Source organism: Pteropus alecto, unplaced genomic scaffold (genome assembly GCF_000325575.1).
Source record: "Pteropus alecto unplaced genomic scaffold, ASM32557v1 scaffold52, whole genome shotgun sequence".
Taxonomy (NCBI): domain Eukaryota; kingdom Metazoa; phylum Chordata; class Mammalia; order Chiroptera; family Pteropodidae; genus Pteropus; species Pteropus alecto.
Window position 1 is genome coordinate 4,630,268 of NW_006433941.1, and position 22,210 is coordinate 4,652,477.

The 22,210-nt window shown below is 38.3% G+C and overlaps 1 protein-coding gene across 6 annotated transcripts in view; it reads right to left on the reverse strand.

The window, feature by feature from the left end:
* PRPSAP2 (phosphoribosyl pyrophosphate synthetase associated protein 2) overlaps positions 1–12,755 on the reverse strand; it is a 53,108-nt gene extending 40,353 nt beyond the window's left edge. Inside the window, exons 1-2 of one of the 6 annotated variants that reach the window (XM_006908430.3) lie at positions 12,552–12,755; positions 202–297 (exon numbers count right to left, since the gene is read on the reverse strand). The gene's annotated coding sequence lies outside the window, so the exon portion shown is untranslated. Of the gene's footprint in view, positions 1–201; positions 298–11,629; positions 11,710–12,486; positions 12,507–12,551 lie in introns of those variants that run through there. The other 5 variants (XM_006908433.3, XM_025044367.1, XM_006908432.3 and 2 more) reach the window with 5 other exon arrangements.
* Positions 12,756–22,210: the final 9,455 nt, after the last annotated feature.

The window sequence follows — 22,210 nt, forward strand, 5'->3', positions numbered from 1 at the left end:
TAAATACACCTAAATGGACTTTTTAAAATAGCAAATAACATTAGCTGAAAAATTAGTTTTCATTATAATGGAATCTTTTATATTAAATATACATGGACAAATAAAAAGTCCACTTAGATTTAGGGTTCCAAATGTATGGAAATATGTTATCATATGATTTAATTAGTTTTTATGACCACTGGGAATAAATAATAAACTTACAAGAAAGGCGGAGCTGAAGAGCTCAGTGTTTTACTGTTTGCTGCTTAAAGTCAATTATGGACAACCTCCTTTTATTCTCTGACAACAAAATTCCTCCTGGATTAACACACAGAAAAATGGCAGAGCCATTAGCAAGGACATGGACTGATTGATCCTTAAACAATAAATAAGTGACCCGCCTATGCCCAGCTTTTCCTGTAATATTTGGTTATCATAAAACCTCCCCCTAGCCTTGCAGCCGTCTCTCAAATGCCCTGAGCCATGTCTAAAACTGATCTTGTCATCTGATTTTCCTCAACTGGAACACAAGATTGACTATATAACTTTCCATCTTCCACTCTCTGGGCTGAGGGGATGCAACAGCAGCCATCTAATAGCCCATGGGGAAGGGAGGCACCTTCCCTGCAAACCCACTGCATTTCTGCAGTTGTATGTTTACTTAGGCTCTAGGAAGGCTTGTGGAGATTATGAAAGGGCTGAAGCTAAGCAGATCTTCATTATTATTCTTAAACTGTAATTACACAAGCAATTAAACACGTTCTCCTTGTAAAAAAAAAAGAACAAACAAACAAACAAAAACAGAACCATGACAGTTAAGGCTACAGTCACCAGCCCCAATCCCCAGGCTCCTCCCCTTACCTCCCCGGTTCTTATTTGTTTGGTATGAACACCATCAGGCCTTTCATGCATTCACACACTTGAACCCCATAAAATATATGTATAAAAAATACATTTCTAACCAAAAAGGTATTGTACAAATCTATCTCTAATTTACTTTTTCATTATACAATAAATTTTGACAACCCAGGTTAGAAAATGAGATCCATTGTGTCCTTTTTAACTGCTGCTAGTATTCCATGGCACAAATATGCTAAATTTAGCAGGTTACTATCTTTAACAGGCCTCCTTGTGCCCGTGTGCGTGTCTCTACAGTTACTGCAAGGAGAGAACACCGGGTCACGGGGATAGTGAAAATTATGGTCCCACCTTCCATACAGAGCGCACCTCTTAAGAGGCATTCACAAAGGGGAATGTGGATCACTACAATGGATGTACCTAAAACCTATAAATTACAAACAGAAACGTGTATGCAACTGACCAAAGACCTAAAGAGACCAATGAGGACCACTGGTGTCTACCATGGAAAATAGCTTTGGAGCAGGATCAGCAAACCACGGCCCATAGGCCAAATCAGGTCCCTTCAAAAATTATTTCTGTTAAAAAAACTGTGATGGAACACAGCCACACGCATTGTTTACAAACTATCTATTGATACAATGGTAGAGCTGAGTATATGCTGCAAAGCTTAAAATATTTATTATCTGGCCCTCTACAGAAAGTTTGTTGACCCCTACTTTATAGCATAGTGTGGGCCAGAATGGCCATTATAAATTAAAGAAATAACATATTTAACCATCAATACTCAAGAGTTAGAAGAGATCTTAGGTGTGCTCTAACACCATCTATCAAACAATATATGTCTATATTTAAGAACAGAGTACGGGTTTGGAAAAGGAAATAAAAACAAAACTCATTCTGTAGTTATAAATATAGGCTTTGGAGTTAAACTCACGTTTGCATCTTGGCTCCCACTTCCCCTTAACTCACTTCAAGTCCTGGCATACATAAATTACCTAACTTTTACTGGCTTCAGTTCCCTCTTTCATACAACTGTGAAATTGGGTTACTGTAAAACTAATTTCTGTATAGCACCTAACATTGTGCCGCACATATAGGATATGCTTGGTAATTACAAGCTACATATGTATCAACTTACAGTAGTTTGGTTATCTACCGAACAAGTACAGTAATATGTATGAGGTGGCAATCTTTTCACATCCCCCCACCACCACCAAATTCCAATACGAAGTATAAGCATTTTTAAGAGGACTTCGAACACTTAGAACAAAAGTATCTGAGGGGTAGGAAGAGATCTTAGAGGTAATTCAGCCCAACTACAGGACTCCTGCCAAAAAAACCACTCCGCAGATGCTTAAACAGCCACAAGAGCCTGATGCCCACATCCTGAGAACCCATGCATTCCAAATTCTTCCTTAGAACACACTAAGATTCCGCTCCCTGGAGCCTCCCCCACTGGTCCTTGTCATTTCCTTGAAGATTTATAGGAAATATCAAATTGCTTTGCCATAGGACAGTTCTCAACCTATCTCAAGATGGCTCTCTTCTCTGTATTCTCTTCTCCAGGCTATTTCCTTATCTGAGCCTGTCTTTATCTATCATGGTTTAAATGCTCTTCATCACTCTGGCTGTGGTCTCTGAAGTTCCAATCTTCAGATAGTAGGTTTCTATAATCAAAACTTAACCTATCCTCAAAATGGCACAGGCAGGGAGTTCAACTGGAAATGGTTATCAATAGTGATGTTCTGTGACTATTCATTTCACAAAAAGTTCAAACATAAGGACTGTAGCTAGTTTTAGTTCTTCTTTCTCCTGTTGGAAATTCAGGTTGTGCTCTTTATCAAGCTTCAAGAAAAGTGAGCTTTAAAGATTATCCTCAGAAACATGATAATCACCAGGATAGGGCTGGCAGAAGGTTCATTAGCATAAGCTTTAATGTAAAAATGAAGAATAAAGAGAACACTCTCAGACTTCCCAAGACTCTGTGCTTGCCTACTCCCATGACCACATCAAAATTACAACTAAATTATAGAATAACTATTATAGAGAACACCTGAAGACTAGCTGAACAGAATTCCTATAACTAAGGATATAAAAGACAAGCCACATCTAGACTGGTTGCGGGATTGGGGGGTGGGAATGTAGAACAGGCAGATCCGACAAACACTTAGAACAAAAGTATCTAAGATCTTAGAGGTGATAATCAGATCTTAGAGGTAGTAATCAAGAATCAGGAGGGATATCTCCGATGCAGAGGTCCTCCCTGAGGAGCGAGGGGTCCCAGCCCCACACCAGGCTTCCCAACCCAGGGTATCAGTGCCAAGAAAAGGAGCCCCATAACATCTGACTGTGAAAACCAGCAGGGATTGTGTCTGAGAAAGACAAAGGTCTACTAGAGATCAAGGTGCTTCTCTTAAAGGGACCGTGCACAGATTAACTCACTCACAAATCCACTTGCTCTGAGCTCCAGAGCAGGGGCAGCAGCTCAAAAAGCACCAGGGACATACGTGGAGGAACTAAACTGACTAACTTCAGGATGAAGGCTGGGAAGCAGGGATCAAGGCAACTGTCTCTGAGGATGGAAGTGTGGGCAGGCACAACTGTTCCTTTTATGAATTTTCCTTCTACCCAGCCAGCAGGAGCAGGTGGGCTGTTTCTTCAAATCTGTTTCTTCATTAACCTGGCTAACACCATGCACCCTGCTCTGGTGATTCCCTGGGTCTCCATCCAACTGTGAGCAAGGCCAGAGTTTCTTCCAGTGGCTCCTCTACTCAAGTGGCCTGCCTCAGCTCACATTGCAGACTTTCCCCAAATCTCTGAAAGGTCAACAAATCCCCAAAACAAGCAGCAGCCAGCCTTGGCATGCCTTGTAGCTCTTGCTAAGCAGCTGTAAGCCCAGCAAAAGCAGCAACTGGTCACTCGTGTTGTAATTTCCATGAAGTGGCCCCAAGTCTGGCATAAGCAGCAGCCAGTCGTGCCTTGGACTGTAGCTTCAAATAAGCAACCACAAGCCCAGCACAAGTGGCAGCTGGCCTCGAATCATAGCATAAACTCTCCTAAGTACCTCTAAGCCAACACAAGTGGCAACCGACCACAGATCATTTTGTAGCTCCTATCAAGAAGCCCCAAGCCCAGCACGCGCAGCAGCTGAACTTAGCTGTACCAGAGCCCCTCCCAAGAGGATCCAGAACCAATATATCATCCATTGGCTGTCTTCATACCACACCAGAGCAACATACAACCAGCTCCACAAATGATACACCCAAAGAGCAGATTTGGCTGACACCAGAGCACCACTAAAGTGACTCCTGTCCCATGGGGTCAGCCCCTTGCACAACAGCTTGTCTGCTGTAGTCACAGTCAGCCCTCACGGCCAGTTAACTTGAGGGTTAACCCCATCCACTGATGTGTGAACAGCAATCAAGTCTCAACTACAAAAGGAAGGCATGTACAACCCACACAGGGGACACCTCTGGAGCACCAACTCAGGTAACCAGGGAAATTGTGCCACTGGGCCCCACAGGACACCTTCTACATAAGGCCACTCTGTCAAGGCCGGGAAACATAGCAGATCTATCTAACACATAGAAACAAACACAGAGAGTCAGCTGAAATGAGGAGACAAACGTGTACCAAATAAGAGATGAGGAGAAAACTCCAGAAAAAGAAATAAACAAGATGGAGACACACAGATTGAAAGTAAAAGGATGGAAAAAGACATTTGTGCAAATGAAAACAACAAAAAAGCCTGGTAGCAATACTTATATCAGACAAAAGAGACTTTTAAAAAAGGCTATAACAAGAGACAAGGGCATTTCATAATGATAAAGGGATCAATCCAACAAAGGAATATCTCTTATAAATATTTATACATCCAAGACAGGAGCACCCAAATATAAAAGGCAAATATTGACACACATAAGGGAAAGATAGACAGTAAGACTAAATACTATAAGACTTTAACACTCCATTGACATCAATGAGTAGATCATGCAGATAGAAAATCAACAAGAAAACAGTGGCCTTAAATAATACATTAGACTAGATGAACTTAATTGATATTTTTAGGATTTTACTGAAAAGCAGCAAAATATACATTCTTTTCAAGAGCACAGGGAACATTTTCCAGGACAGACCACATATTAGGTCACAAAACAAGTCTCAATAAATTTAAGACTGAAATCATATCAAGCATCTTCTCTGATCACAATGGTACAAAACTAGAAATCAATTATAAGAAAATTGGAAAACACACAAGCACATGGAGGCTAAGTAATATGCTACTAAATAATAAATAGATTAATAAGATCAAGGAAGAAATCAAAAGATATCTTGAGACAAATAAAAAGGAAAATACAACTCCCCCCGCCAAAAAATGGGACAGAGCCAAAGCAGTTCTAAGAGGAAAATTCATAGCAATATAGGCTTACCTCATGAAACAAACATTCCAAATAAACAACCTAACCTTACACCTAAAGGAACTAGAAAAGAATAAAGACCAAAGTGAGTAGAAGAAAAGAAATAATAAAGATCAGAGTGAAAATAAATGAAATGGAGTCTAAAAAACAAAGAAAAGATCAATGAAATCAACAGCTGTTTCTTCGAAAGGATAAACAAAATTGATAACTTTTAGCCAGACTCATCAAGAAAAAAAGAGAGATCCCAAATAAATAAGAAATAAAAGAGAGAGAAGTGATAACCAACACCACAGAAATACAAAGGATTATAAGAAAATACTACAAAAAATTATGTCCCAACAAATTGAACAATCTAGAAGAAATGGACAAATTCCTAGAGCTATACAATCTTTGAAGACTGGTTCAGGAAGAAAAAGAAAATCTGAACAGACCAATAACTACTAATAAAATTGAATCAGTAATCAAAACACTCCCAACAAACAAAAGCCCTGGACTAGGTATCTTCATAAGTGGATTTTACCAAACATTCAGGTAAGAATTAATACCTATTCCTTTCAAACTATTCCAAAATTTGAAGAGAAGGGAGACTCCCAAACTCATTTTAAAATGCCAGCAATACCTTGATACCAAAACCAGACAAAGACATTACAAAAAAAGAAAATTATACACCAATACCCCCAATGAACATAGATGCAAAAATCTTCAACAAAATATTAGCAAACCAAATTCAGCAATACATTAAAAAGATTATACACCATGATCAAGTGGGATTTATTCCTAGGATGCAACTTTGGTTCAATATCTACAAATCAATTAACTTGATACATCACATAAAGTAATGGATAAAAACTATATGATAATATCAAAAGATGCAGAAAAAGAATTTGACAAAATCTAATATCCATTTATGACCAAAACTCTCAGCACAGTGGGGACAGAAGGAACATACCTCAACATAGTAAAGGCTACAGATGACAAACCCACAGCTAAAATCATACTCAACGGTGAAAAGCTAAAAGCCTTTTTTTAAGATCTGGAACAAGACAGCAATATCTACTTTTACCACTTTTGTTCAACATAGTATTGGAAATCCTAGCCACGACAATCAGACAAGAAAAAGAAATAAAAGGTAACATAATATACATTCTTATACTGGAAATAAAGAAGTAAAACTGTCATTTGCAGTTGACATGACACTATATGAGAAAACCATAAAGATTCCACCCCAAAAAACTATTAGAACTCATAATTGACTTCAGTAAAGTAGCAGGATAAAAAAATTAGTATTCAGAAACCAGTTGCATTTTTATACACCAATAATTAACTATCAGAAAGAGAAATTAAGAAAACAATCCAATTTACAATTGTATCAAAAGAATAAACTACTACTAACAGAACTAAAGGGAGACACAGACCAAAACACTATCATAGTAGCAGACCTAAAATATCCCACTGTGGGATATGGACAGATCATCCAAACAGAAAATCACATTAGACCAACTGGACATAATTGACATTTACAGAGTCTTTCATCCCAAAACAGCTGCTTATACATTCTTCTCTAGTGTACACAGAACATTCTCAAGGACTGACCACATACTGGTACACAGAGATAGCCTCAACAAATATGAGGGTTGAAATCATACCAACTATATTCTCTGATCATGCTTTAAAGCTAGAGATAGACTATAAAAAGAAACCAGGAAGAACCACAAATATATGGAAATTAAACAATATGCTACTGAAGAATACCTAGGTCAAAGAAGAAATAAAAAGAGAGATCCAGAGATATATAGAAACGATTGATAATGATAGTACAACATATCAAAACTATCGGGACACACCAAAAGCTGTAATAAGAGGAAAGTCCATATTATTACAAGCCTATCTCAAAAAACAACAAGCCCAAATAAACAACCTAATACTTCATCTTAAAAAACTAGAAAAGGAAGAACAAGTCAAGCCTAAAATCAGCGGAAGGAAAAAAAAAAAATCAAAATTAGAGCAGAATTAAATGAAATTGAAAACGAACAATAAGTAGAAAAACGTAACAAAGAGCTGGTTCTTTGAGAAGTTTAATAAAATTGACAAACCCCTGGCTAGACTCACTAAAGAAAAAAGAGAAAAGACACAAATAAAATCAGGGATGAAAGAGGACAAATTATGACAGACACCACAGAAATACAAAGGATCATACAAGAATACTATAAAAAAGTATACGACACCAAATTTAATAACCTAGAAATAATGGACAAGTACTTAGATACAACCATCCTAGACTGAATCAAGAACTAGAAAATCTAAATAGACCTATCAGCAGCATAGAAATTGAAACAATCATCAAAAATCCACCGAAAAGTAAAAGTCCAGGACTAGATGGCTTCACCAGTCAATTCTACCAAATATTCAAAGATTTAATACCTATTATCCTCAAACTCTTCCAAAAAATCGAAGAGGAGGCAATACTTCCCAACACCTGTTGAGGCCAGTATATTACCCTGATACCAAAATATGGTGACGATAACACACAAAAAGAAAACTACAGACCAATATCTCTCATGAACACAGATGCAAATATCCTAAATAAGATACTAGCAAACCAAATACAGCAACACATTAAAAAGATTATACACCATGATCAAGTGGGCTTCAACTCAGAGGCATAGGGATGGTTCGACATATGCAAATTGATTAATGTGATACACCACATAAACAAATTAAAAAATAAGAATTATATGATCGTATTAATAGATGGAGAAAAAGCCTTCAACAAGATACAGCATCCATTTGTGATCAAAACACTTAACAAAATCGGTACAGAAGGAAAGTGCCTTAACATAAGAAAGGCCATATATGACAAACCCTCAGCCAACATTATATCTAATGGTGAAAAACTAAAAACCTTCCCTCTAAGATCAGGAACAAGGCAATGCTGTCCACTATCGCCACTCTTGCTCAGTATAACGTTGGAGGTCCTCGTTAGTGTAATCAGGCAAGAGAAAGATATAAAAGGCATCCAAATAGGAAATGAAGAAGTCAAACTGTCACTATTTGTGGATGACATGATTCTCTATATAGAAAACCCTAAAGACTTCTAAAGAACTACTAAAAACAGTAAGCAAATACAGTAAAGTTTCTGGATATAAAATGATGTTCAAAAATCCACAGTGTTCCTATACTCTAATAATGAAGTGTCAGAAAAAGAAATGGAAAAAATAATTTATTTTGCAATTGCAACGAAAAGAATAAAATAAATTCCTAGGAATAAATTTAATGAAACATGTGAAGGACCTATATAATGAAAACTATAAGACCCTATTAAAAGAAATCAAAGAAGAAGAATATACAAAGAAATGGAAAGTAATTCCGTGTTCTTGGATTGGAAGAATCAACATAGTTAAAATGACCTTACTATCTAAAGCATTATACAGATTTCATGCAAACCCCATCAAAATCCCATCATCATTTTGTAAAGAAATAGAACAAAAAATCATCAGATTTGTATGTAAGCACAAAAGACCCCAAACTGCCAAAGCTATCCTCAGAAAAAAGAACGAGGCTGGAGGCATAACTCTGCCCAACTTCAAATTATGCTATGAAGTGACAATAATCAAAATGGCATGGTATTGGCAGAAAAAAACACACAGACCAGTGGAAAGAATCGACAGTCCAGAAAGAAACCCATGTTTATGTGGGCAAATAATTTTCGACAAAAGAGCCAAAAAGAAAAGAAAGCCTCTTCAATAAATGGTGCTGGGAAAACTGAGAAGCAATCAGCAAAAGAATGAAACTAGACTGTTGTCTATCACCACACACCAAAATTAACTCAGAATGGATTAAGGACCTGAATATAAGACCTGAAACAATAAAGTGCATAGAAGAAAACAGAAGAACTAAACTCATGGTCCTTGGACTTAAAGAAGATTTTATGAGTTTGACCTCAAAGGCAAGGGAAATAAAAGCAAAAATAAATGAATGAGACTATATCAAACTAAAAAGCTCTGCACAGCAAAAGAAACTATCAACAGGTAAAGAGATGACCATCTGAATGGGAAAATATATTTGCAAGCAATGCCTCTGATAAGGGCCTAATATCCAAAATATACAAAGAACTCATACAACTCAATAACAACAAAAAAATGATCCAATCAAAAAATGGGCAGAGGATCTCAACAGACAGTTCTCTCAAGAAGATATACAAATGGCCAACATATGAAAAGATGCTCAACATTGCTAGCTATTACGGAAATGCAAATCGAAACCACAATGAGATACCATCTCACACCTGTTAGAATAGCTGTTATCAACAAGACAAGTATTAACAAATGTTGGAGAAGATGCAGAGAAAAAAAAGCCCTCATACACTGCTGGTGGGACTGCAAATTGGTACCCTCAGGCACTGTTGGTGAGACTGTAAATTGGTGCAGCCACTATGGAAAACAGTATGGAGTTTCCTCATAAAATTAAAAACAGACCCACCATAAGACCCAGCAATTCCATTTGTGGATTTTTATCCAAAGAATAATAAACACTAATTAGGAAATGTATATGCAGCACAATGTTTATTACAGAATTATTACAATAGCCAAGATATGGAAGCAACCTAAGATGAAAGAATAAAGATGTGGTACATATATACAATAACTATTACTCAGCAAAAAGACTGAAATCTTGCCATTTGTATTACGTACGCTAAATGAAATAAATCAGAGTAAGACAAATACCATGATTTCACTTATTTGTGGAATCTAAGAAACAAAGTAAAAAAATACAAAAACAAACTCATAGAGAACAAATTGGTGGCCGCCAGATGGGAAGGGGTCTACTGGGATGGGTGAAAAAGGTAAAATGGATTAAGATGTACAAATTGACAGTTACTAAAATAGTCACAGGGATATAAAGTACATCAAAGGGAATATAGACAATAATATTGGAATAACTATGTATGGAGTCAGATGGGTAATAGATTAATTCATAAGGTATATAAAAGTCCAATCACTATGTTGTACATCTGAAACTAATATGACTGTCACCTGTAAATGAAAAATAAATTTAAGAATCACACACACATATACACATACATACACACACATAAGAGAACATTTCCATTTCTCTCCCCATAAACTATAGTTGCTTGTACATTTTCCTAAATTTATTGAGAATGTGAGAATTATTTATAACACATATATATAAAAAGATTCTTTTCAGAGAATCTCAGCATCTTCAAAAAAGCAAATCGTACTCCTCTTTGAATGAGATTTAACAACTGTTAAGTTTCATAAATGAAACCACATTGAAAAACCACTTGCTTTGGACAGGCTAGTAATCATTTCAAAACCACCCATCCATATTTCAGATGAGGAAGGCTTGTATTAAATTCAAGTCTTGCTTTCCCTCTTAAGTATTTACTGTGTAAAACACCTTCTATCTAAATATGGCTAGAGTAGGAATGTGATGAGTTAGCCTTCAATAGCTACTAGTTACCAGGCCTTGGGCAGGTCACTTGGCCTTGCAGACCTCAGCTTTTTCCTTCCTGACAAGAGATAGACATTTGGTAGAAACAGCTTCCCCAACCAGAACTTAAAGTCCAAAACAACAGAGGTGTTTTGTTTTCTCTCTACTATTATATTCTCTACTGTATACCTAGAACAGCACCTAGGACATGGTAGAAGCTCAGCAAATGTTTGTTAAATGTCTATTAATAAAGCCTGACCTCACAGAGTTGCAATGATTAATAAATAGAATTGAAAGTAGTTTCCAAACTAAAAGGAATCACAGAATAAAGAATTATTATTTTTATTAGTGATGTACCTCAAAGAAAAGCTGTTTTTAATGTCAGCATTAAAGAGAATTAGAACAGCAAAACCTAAATGGAATTAATCTTCTATGCCTCTATGATCCCAGGCACTTTGCTCTTCTCTCCATCAGTACGTTTTCTTATGGCTAACACCATTTTCTGAACGCTCTGAATTCTTAGGACAACTCAATAAAGCAGGTACTAGAAGGAGACCCATTTTAAACATGAGGGAAGTGAAGCTTGGAGATGAAGAAACTTATTGGAGGCTGCATGGGTCTCTAAGCAGCAGACATTATTCCAGTTTCAGTCTGACTTCTCATACAGACAGTTGTATGCAACAGCAGGCTGCACAGCCTCTTTCCCAACACCATGATAAATAACTTGACACCCCACTGAATTCTGCATTACAGTTAGTGGAATTGGTCAAATATCCGGATTTTGAAAAACACTGATTGTAAACATATCTTGTTTGGAAAACAGTTTCTATCAAGTGCCAGAGAGAGAACACATAACTTTGATTCAGTATTTCCCATTTGGGAATTTATTCCAAGGAAAGAAAAGGCTGTATACTCACTCAATAATAGTCACTCACTGCACGATTTAAGAGGAAGAACACTGGATACATGGAAAGGTTCCATAATGGAGTAGTTAAGTAAAACTCTAAATATATAATCAATATTTTAAAAACTGTAAATATTCGGAACTATGTAAAAGTGCTGTTAGTGAATAAGAGCAGCATAGAGTCTCTAATCAAAACTGTGTAATAATGGTACAGCCCAGGACAGGGCAAGAATACAGACAAGGGTATGTATGACTCAGTGGGTTTCATAATGTGGGATTAATTTTTATTTGTGCATCTAAATTTTTTTAACTTTAGAAATCACGCTTCCTCATGTCCCAAATTCCCATACCGCATTTCTTTTGTTTCTTACAAAAAGCTAAACACCCAAACTGCTTCAACATTAAAATGAAGGAAAATCTGTCATTAATGTAATATATTGGGGAAAAACGTTTTAAAGCAGAATATCTAAAAATTACATCGAAGTCTTCCCTCAACCTCTGCTGGGTGAACTCTTGAGTGGCATAAAAACATCGTTTGGGGGTGGTATAGAAATGTCCGCGATTAGCAAGGCCAGTCAAATTAAAATTAGAGGCCCTGTCGGATGGGGAATCGGTGATGACAGAGTTTGAGGCTTGTTTAGTTGCCCAGCCGTAGGTCCCATAATCAGGGCTTAACATCGGCGCCAGAAGAGGGGTAGCCCCCAGGCCTCGCGCCAGGCCCAGGCCCCGCGGACCCGGACAGGAGAGGAGGGAGGGAGGAAGCAGCGGCGGTGGCGAGGCCGAGGGTCTCCGGGCTGCATTCCCTAGCCGCCGCCCTGAGACCGCGACCCGTCCACCAGCCGGCGCCGAGGGACTCCCCGCCCCTTGCACCTGCGTCCCCAATGCGGAGCCCGCTGGTCCACGCCGCCACTCGTTGCTGGCCCCCGCCCGCCTACCTGGCCCCGACCCCAGCCCTGGCCCCGTCGCAGCCTCGGCTGTTGAAGGAAGAAAGGACCGGGTCTCCAGGCGACGTCTCTTAAGAGCAAAATGGCGACTCCATGCGCAAGTAGGACGTCTGCAGAGACTGCGAGGCCTGTGGGCGGGGCCGCAAGCGAGGCAGGGGGCGGGGCCAGGAGCTGGAACGGCTGAGGCACCTGGCTCCGGGCTGTGGGCGTGGCCCGCCGGGAGAAAGGAAAGGCGCTTTCTGGCCTGGCCTGAGAGGGGGCACAGGCTAGCGCAAGGGGTGGGGAGATGGGCGGGGCCGTGCCTCATTGCCCGCGATGCTGCTAACCCCACGACAGCTGTGAAAGCGAAAGGCAGGTTTCAAGGAATTTGAGTGTGCACTGAGTATGATGTTTGGAATTACAAATGTCTGGGTTCAAGTTTTCAGTGGCCTGTAACCTTGGGCACAGTCACTTCTCTCTGAGACTCTATTTCCTCACTTGAAAAATAGATATGATAGTACCACCCATCTCATAGGGTGGTTGTGCCGATTAAATGAGGTAACACCTGCAGAGCTTTCAGCAGTTCCTGGCATATAATAAACGCTCAGTTATTATTATTGTTTACTTTATTGCCCTTTCTTCTTTTATTATAAAGGAATTGTGCTTTTGATATCTATTGCATGAATTCTTTATAATTTAAGTATGTTTACTCTTTATTATATTTGTAACATAATAATAGCAAACACATATGTAGCACTTACCCTGTGTCAGGCCAGGTTCTCTTAAGTGCTTACCATCTGTTAAGCGTAACAAGAGTATGAGGCAGGTATTATTGTTATTTCCATTTTAATAGTTGTGAGAATTGAGACACCGACGTTAAATAACTTGCCCAATGACAAAGTGGACAAGAATTTCAATCCAGACTGCCTGCACCAACGTCTGTACTAGGCTAACCCCTATACTGCACTGCAACTCCGATTCTGTTTTTGATTTTTCACAAGAGTGAGGTATGACGTAATTCATCTGTGGTTGTGCAGCTAGCTAGAAGCAGCCAGTCCTCAAAGTCCAACCTTGTGCTTCCTTATTTTACAGTTGAGGAATACAAGCATCTCAATTCATGAATTATAGTTTAGGTGATACGTCAAGAAATGAAGTCATTTAAGATATTTCCTTTGCCTAATAACTATATAGGAACACACCTCTGCAAAGAAATAGGCCTCCGAGCCCACTGATAAATTCGCGTGACAAAATTGAATCCCTCCCAGCGGAATTTTGTTGGGTTTACTTCACTTCTACGCTCTGATCTAACTCCGGACCCACCCCACCTACCCGCTTTGCTGGCTTTGGCTCCACAATGCACACATGTAAGCATGTGATTGTATCTGACCAATCAGAGGAACTCATCCCTTTCAGCTCGCTGATTCCCTCCAAGGAGCCAATCAAAGCATACAAGACACAGTCTCCCGCAGAGTATAGAGCTGTGCCTTAGAGGCTTGCTCTTCTGCAGCGCCTGTCAGCATACCAGGAGGGGAACCGCAGAGAGATGCTGAGACAGGGAGAGGGAAAGATATAGATGGGCCCAGTTGAATTTAAGCTTGAAGTCAGTAGGTCCCTGGAGTTTTCAATTACGGGAGCCAGTAAAGTCCTCCCCTCAACTCTCTGAAGCCACTGTGAATTGTGTTTCTATCATTGGCCAGTTCTCTCCCTTCTCATTGTTCTTTCTCACCAGCCTGGTCCTCCATTCCTGAACTATAGGGCCCTGGCACATACCGTGCCTACCTCTAGAAATGCACTCCCTCCTGCAGTCCTCTCCCCCATTAACTCCTACTTAAACTACTCTCAGCTGAATCGTCATCTTCAAGTCTTCCTTAAATCACTCCCACCCTCCCCCAAGAAACCTATTTCCTGTACTTTTCCTTCATTAAGCTTATTATGGTTGCTAATTATTGCTATTTATGTATTTATTTGGATGATTGTTTTATAAATATCTTCATTGACTACAAGCCCCATGCAAGCAGGCCCTTTGTCTATTCTGCTGATCACTGTTTCCCAATACCCAGCACCTTGCCTGGCACGAGTATGATACTCAAGAAATGTCTGTAAAATTAGGGATCTCGGAATTACCCCCTCCAAGCACAGAATTATTCAGGCATACCTCGTTTTACTGTGCTTCACTTTATTGTGCTTTAAAGATATTGCTTTTCTTTTTTTACAAATTAAAGGTTGGTGGCAACGCTGCATAGAGCAAATCTATCTGTGCCATTTTCCCAACACCATTTGCTCATTTTGTGTCTCTGTGCCATATTTTATTAATTCTCACAAATTCTAACTTTTTCATTATTATTATATTTGTTATGGTCATCTGTGATCAATGACCTTTGATATTACTATTATATTGTTTTGTGGCACCAGGATCCATGCCCATATAAGATGGCAAATTTAGTTGATAAACATTGTGTGTGTTCTGACTGCTTCACCATCCAGCCATTTTCTCTCTCATCTTGAGCCTCCTTATTCCCTGAGACACAACAACATTGAAATTAGGCCTTACGATGGCTTCTAGGTGTTCAAGTAAAAGAAGAGTCGTACATCTCTCACTTTAAATCAAAAGCTTAAATATTTGCTTAGGGAGGAAAGCATGTTGAAAGTCAAGACAGGCCAAAAGTTTGGCCTTTTGCACAAAGCAGTTAGTCGAGTTGTGACTGCAAAGGAAAAGTTCTTGAAGTAAATTAAAAGTGCTACTCCAGTGAACATAAAAATAATAAGAAAGTGAAACAGCCTCATTGCTGATGTGGAGAAAGTTTTAGTGGTCGGGATAGATGATCACCAGCCACAACATCCTCTTAAGCCAAAACCTAATCCAGAGCAAAGCCCTAACTCTCTTCAATTTTGTGAAGGCTGAGAGAGGTGAAGAAGCTGCAGAAGAAAAGTTGGAAGCTAGCAGAGTTTGGTTCATAAGGTTTAAGGAAAGTCGGCGTCTCCATAACATAGAAGTGCAAGGTGAAGCAGTAAATGCTGATGTAGAAGCTGCAGCAAGTTATCCAGAAGATCTAGCTAAGATGAAGGTGGCTACACTAAACAACATATTTTCAATGTAGACAGAACAGCCTTATATTGGAACAAGATGCTATCTAGGATTTTCTTAGCTAGAGAGAAGAAGTCAATGCCTGGCTTCAAAGCTCCAAATGAAAGGCTAACTCTCTTGTTAGGGGTTAATATAGCTTGTGACTTTAAGTTGAAGCCAGTGCTCATTTATCATTTCAAAAATCTTAGAGCCCTTAAGAATTATGCTAAATCTGTTCTGCTTGTACTCTGTAAATGGAACAAAGCCTGGATGACAGTACAACTATTTAAAACATGGTTTTCTGAATATATTAAGCTCATTGTTGAAATCTACTACTCAAAAAGGTTTCTTTCAAAATATTATTACTCACTGACAATGCACCTGGTCACCAAGAGCTCTGATGGGTATGTACAACAAGATCGATGTTTTCATGCCTTCTAACACATCATCCACTCCGCAGTCCATGGATTGAGGAGTAGTTTTGACTTTTAAGTCTTATTATTGAAAAAAATACATTTCATAAGACTATAGCTACCATACATAGTGATTCCTCTCATGGATCTGAGCAAAGTAAATCGAAAACATTCTAGAAAGGATTCACCATTCTTGATGTCATTAAGAACATTCATAATGCATGGGAAGAAGTTGAAATATCAACACTAATAGGAGTTTAAAAGAAATTGATTCCAACTCTGATGAATGACTTTGAGGGATTCAAGAGTCCAGTGGAAGGAGTAACTGCAGACGTGGTGGAAATGCCAAGAGAACTAGAATTAGAAGTAGAATCTGAAAATATAACTGAATTGCTGCAATCTGATAATAAAACTTTAACAAATGAGGAGTTATTTCCTATGGATGAGGAAAGTGGTTTCTTGAGATGGAATATACTCCTGGTGAAGATTGTTTAAAGGATTTATACTATTACATAAACATGGTTGATATAACAACAGCAGGATTTGAGAAGACTAACTCCAATTTTGAAAGAAGTTCTATTGTGGGTAAAATGCTATCAAATAGCATCACCTGCTACAGAGAAAGAATTTGTGTAAAGAAGAGTCAATCAACGCATCAAACTTCATAGTCACCTTATTTTAAGATGTTACCACAGCTACCTCAACCTTCATTAATCACCACCCTCCCTGACCAGTCAGTAGCCATCAACATGGAGGCAAGACCCTCCACCAGCAAAAAAGAACAAAAACTGTGACTCATTGAAGGCTCGGATGATGGTTAGTATTTTTCAGCAATAAAGTATTTTTAAATTACAACATATACATTGTTTTTTAGACATAATGCTCTTGCACTCTTAATAGTCTACAAGATAATGTGACCATAACTTTTATATGCCCTGGGACACCAAAAAATTTGTGTGACTCACTTTATTGTGATATTCACTTTATTGCGGTGGTCTGGGACCCAAGCCACAATATCTCCAAGGTATGCCTGTATAGTATTTACACCACACAGAGACAATATTTCTAAAATTTTATAAATTGGTTCTAGTGATCCAGTATGAGCTAGCTCCTGCATATCACTGCTTCCAGGGTTTTGCGGAAAAATGGCTGGTTCTTCATCAGTTTCTCCTCTCTGCAGACGGTTAGCTTGTAATTTCCTTTGTTTTCTTATATCAGATACCACTTTTCCACCCACCTTCCATTCTCCAAAGATTCTTTTGAAATCTGTCTTAATCTGATGTCTCATTTCCCATTCTCCTTATCCATGCGATTAAGGCCATGGAAGTAAGCCGTGATGGACATCCAGTCCAGACAACGCACCAATGACTGCAGCCCCAGCCACCACCCACCTGCAACTGTATTTGAGATCCCAAATGAGAACCGCCCAACTGAGCCAGTCAAACCACAGAAAATTGAGAGATGATAATAAAATTTTGTTATAAGGCACTGAGTTTGAAGATGTTTTGTTACACAGGTATGAGCAAGAAAGAAGCAGACCGGGATTTAAAGCCTGTGGTCAGTTCCATTCCAATGCAGTTTTTGGTTAGTCTGTTGCTACGCTCGATAATCCCTTGCCTATTTTCAGTTTTCAAACTCTTTGCATAATATGGAAGTGTTCAGCTTGCCTGCACTGCATCATTGACCATATTCAAGGGCCAAACCGCTGCACTTAGAATATGAATTATGATGCCCAAGCTAAAGACATTTCCCTTCAATATTTTCTTTAAAGGAAGGAGAAGAATCTTTCCTATAGTTTTATAGTAAAGATTATAGTTTTCAGCAGGGTATGACAGAAAATACAGACTTCTCCTTCATACGATTGTTGAAATAAAAATGCAAGGACTTGACTGTCAGTCGTTAAAAACAGGGTCTGAATCCTGCCTCCTCATTGAAGAAATGACCTGAGATAGATCCCTTCACCTAAAAATTGGGCACTAAGATTAGCAGCCCTATGGAGATTTGGGATGGGGAATGTGTTTTTTGTGGAGTTCATGAGTAAGAGGCTAACTAAGGAAGCTGTTTTGCAGCTGCATCTTCACCCTCACATATCTGGCCATCAGGAATGAATAAACAAGACTTTGGTTTTCTCCTAGGTGGAGGAGAATAGCAGCTTGTCTGGCCGTGGGAGGCTGCAGAGGCCAGGGGCCCGGTTACTAGTCAAGGGGAACTTTGACGTTTCCATCATTGAATCCTTTCTCTCATCCTCTGGATTTTCTCCTTTTTCTATTTCCCCCTGAAAAGAAAAGAGCCAGATTGTCCTTTGCCATTATTAATATTTACATGTTGTAAAAAATTAAACAAAGAAAAAATTAAAGAGATATTTGCCATTATCTCACCATGGAGAGATAACCACTCTTGCCATTTTTTAACCTCTCTTTTTAATTTTTTGCAACATAGTTTCATATTAATGAACTTAGGTCAGTACCATGAACTAAAGAGTACAGACTTGGGAACCAGACGGCCTGCATCCAAATTTCTTCTCCTCTCCTGACCAGCCATGTGACTTTGAGCAAGTTCCTTTTCCTCTCCACTGCTACTTCCACAACTATAAGATGGAAATGACTACAGCAGCTACTTGTAAGGCTGTCATGATGACAGAGTGAGTTATTACCAGTCACACAGCTGCCAACCACTTTCTGTTAGCTATACTTATTATGAACTGTTTTTATATGAATGGACCATGACTTTTTTGTTTTACATGTGAAAAATAAATTAAATATATAGGAAATAGTATAATGAACCTCCAGGTAACCATGATTCGGCTTAAGCATTATCGCTTCACCCAGACCTCGTATTATTTATCTATGGATGTTTCAGAATGCATTTCTAAATTTTAAGATCCTTTTTTTTTTTTTTTAAATGCCTACAACACCTGGTCTTCCTAGGTGATCTCCCATCCAAATACTAACCAGGCCTGACCCTGCTTAGCTTCCGAGATCAGACAGGGTGATCTAAATTTTAAGATTCTTAAAAAGACATAACCACAATATCATTATTATCACATAATTCCTTAATATCAAATATCTAATAAATATAGGAACTTTACTGATTGACTTGTAAAGTTGTTTTGTTGTTTTGTTGGTTTCCTTTTATCAGTTGGTTCAAGTCAGTATGCACACCAAGTTTCTTTAGAGGCTTCCCTTCTTTTTTTCCCTTGTAGTTTATTTGTTGAGGAAACCAAATCATGTGTCCCGAGGATCCTCCATATATTGAATTTGCTGAATTCATCCTCCTGATGTCATAAACATGGTCCTCTGTCTCCTACATTGCTTGCGAGCTGGTAGTTAAACCTTGAGGTTTGATCCAATTCAGATTCAGCATTAGGACAAGAATATTTTATAGATGGTGTTGAGAACTTCTACCAGAAAGCATGCAGTGTCTGGTTGTCTCTTGTTTTGTGATGTTAGCAACTTCACTTACTAATACCTGCTCATCCAAAGTGTCTCAGGTTTATGCTTTGATGTGTAGCATTTGTGTTACTCCAAGTTTTGGACCATGACATTTTTAACCAATCTCTAATTCTGGACACTTTGTACTAATTTATACAACCTGTCTTTGCACCTTTGATAAGTATTTTCTCACATTAAATTTCTAGAAGTAAACTTATTTGGTCAAATGGTATGCCTTTTAAAATCGTGTCTCCCAGATATTTTGTACCAATTTACATTCTCACCAGGTAAGTGAAGAGTGCCCATTTCTCCTCATCCTCACCAACACCAGGCACTATCCATTTTTTAACACGGCCAGGTGGACAGTTAATGTTTCTTGGGCTTTTTCTTTTTCACCATGTAAATTTTGCTTTAATCATAGGAAACAGTGAAATTTGCAGTTGGCCAAATAGAAGTTAATAGATTTTCTTTTTCCTATTAGTTTTAAAAGAGCACGAATTAAATGCAATCCTATTAAATATCTTGAAATAAATTTTGAAACTTAAAGTACATTGCTTTTAGGAATATCTTCACTAAGAGTGTTTACAACTTAGATTGTTTAAACATACAAATATAGAAAATGATCTTTGTCTCATTGTCTTTGTGTTTTGTCTCTTACCGCTCATTAGACAGAACTCTTTCCTCAATAAAGTCTAATAGAAAACAATGGTTATTTTTTCATTTTGCCTTGAGACAACTCTGATTTATTACACATTCACTTAAATGTTCACTGTCCTGTTAGAGCAATTTCCCATGCACTTCAGTGAAATTGATTAGTTTGACTACACCATTCTTATGTTGATATATTCCTATTATATTCTCATATTGATATATTCCTATTATATTCTCATATTGATATATGTTTTCTATATTTATATATATTAATCAAATGGGTCTATAAAATGATTTATTTACCTTTTGCATTCTTCATATTTTCCTCTGAGAATTACAATGTACAGTAAAATTCTTTAGGTTCTAATAATGGGCCTTAAGAAAAACTTGATTTTGTATAATGAATTCAACATTTTTTTAAAAGACAAAAACCTAAAAAGCCTGCTTCATATTTATGTGGTTAAACTAGTTTCAGGAAAATAATTAAAGATGAAATTTGAAAGTTTTAAATATATAATTGAATACTGCTTATTTGAAGAATATTTAGAATCTTATTTTTTCCTCCATGACAAAATTATTCTTGTTTTAAAAAATTTATTTTTCAATTGCAGTTGACATACAATATTATATTAGTTTCAGGTGTACAACATAGTGATTAGACATTTATATAACTTACAAAGTGATCACTCTGATAAGTCTAGTACCCCTCTGACACCACATGGTTATTACAATATTATTGACTATATTCCCTATGATGTATGTTACATCCCTGTGATTATTTTTATAACTAGCAATTTGTGCACCTTAATCCCTTTACTCCTAGGCTTTTAAAATTATTTGTCCACATCGAGCGGCCTGTAACTACTCTAGCCACCTTGCTAGCTGACTTTCTTCATCTCTATTCATTAACTCAACAAATATCGATTGAGTACTCAGTGCATACCAGGCCCAGTTAGAGAGCTGGACTACATCACAGGGTGACAAAGTACCTACCTCATGAGATGACTAAGGGACAGATGAGCCACTGCATGCTAAGCAGTTAGCAAAGTGCCTGCTTTAGTACCCAACAAACTATCCTGTGTACGTGAGATCTTTATAAATAAATATAAAATATACATTTTATAAATATAGAAATGATATTATTACTATATATGACATTTATTATCATTTTACATGTGATGATAATATTCTATATTATTGTGAACATTTTTAGCTATAAGAACTTAGAGATCATTTCTCTCTGACCCTCAGTTTTCTCATCCATAAATGGGCTAATGCTGCCTACCTCATGGCACTGTCAAAAGGACAGAATGAAACGACGTACTTATGGTGCCCGGGTGTAATAGAAGCCCCAGTGAGGTCAAGACAGCCCACACACAGGCCCCCACGGCAGCCTCCTCCTGCTGACAGCATCCAGCCAAGATCTGGGACCTTGAGCCTTTTGCTGACATTCTATTCTCTGCAGCTGTTCCCCTCAGCACTGTTGGCTGACACTGGGCTGAATCACTAGAGCATTCACCATGACCTTTTTTTCGTTTCCATTATTGGAAACTTTGGAATTGAGGGCTGATGATCCCCCTATAAGCTAACCATCAACTCAACTCTACTAGGCCTCTCACAGTTAACGAAATGCATCTTCCAGGCCTTCAGCTTAGAGTCACAAGAAATACTCCCCAAACCATATTTCCCTGGCTCACCTCTCTAAATCCCTCCCTGTAACTCTAGGATGAAGCATCTTGAGCTGGAGTGTTGGGGCCCACTGACTCCCTTCCTCACCTGCACTGCCACTGCCCCAGCTGGAAAGCCACTTTGCCAGAAACTTCTTCCCCTTCAGTAGAAGCCCTTCCCAGGGAAGCACCACATGGTAGTGCTGAGACTCTGGCCACTCATTCATATTTTGTATTTAGTTGAGATGGTAACAAACAGAAAGAACTTTTTTCCCCCATTCACGTTCTATCAGAAGTGTTTGTATTGTCAAACCTGCTAAAAATAAAGGAGTGGGTACTGATTGGTTTGCATAACTAAAAGTCCAAGGTAAAGTTTCTGGTAGAGCTGGATCCTGTGCTCAACTATCCCCATGGTTTTGTGGTTTTGTCTTTCTCTATCTTGAAG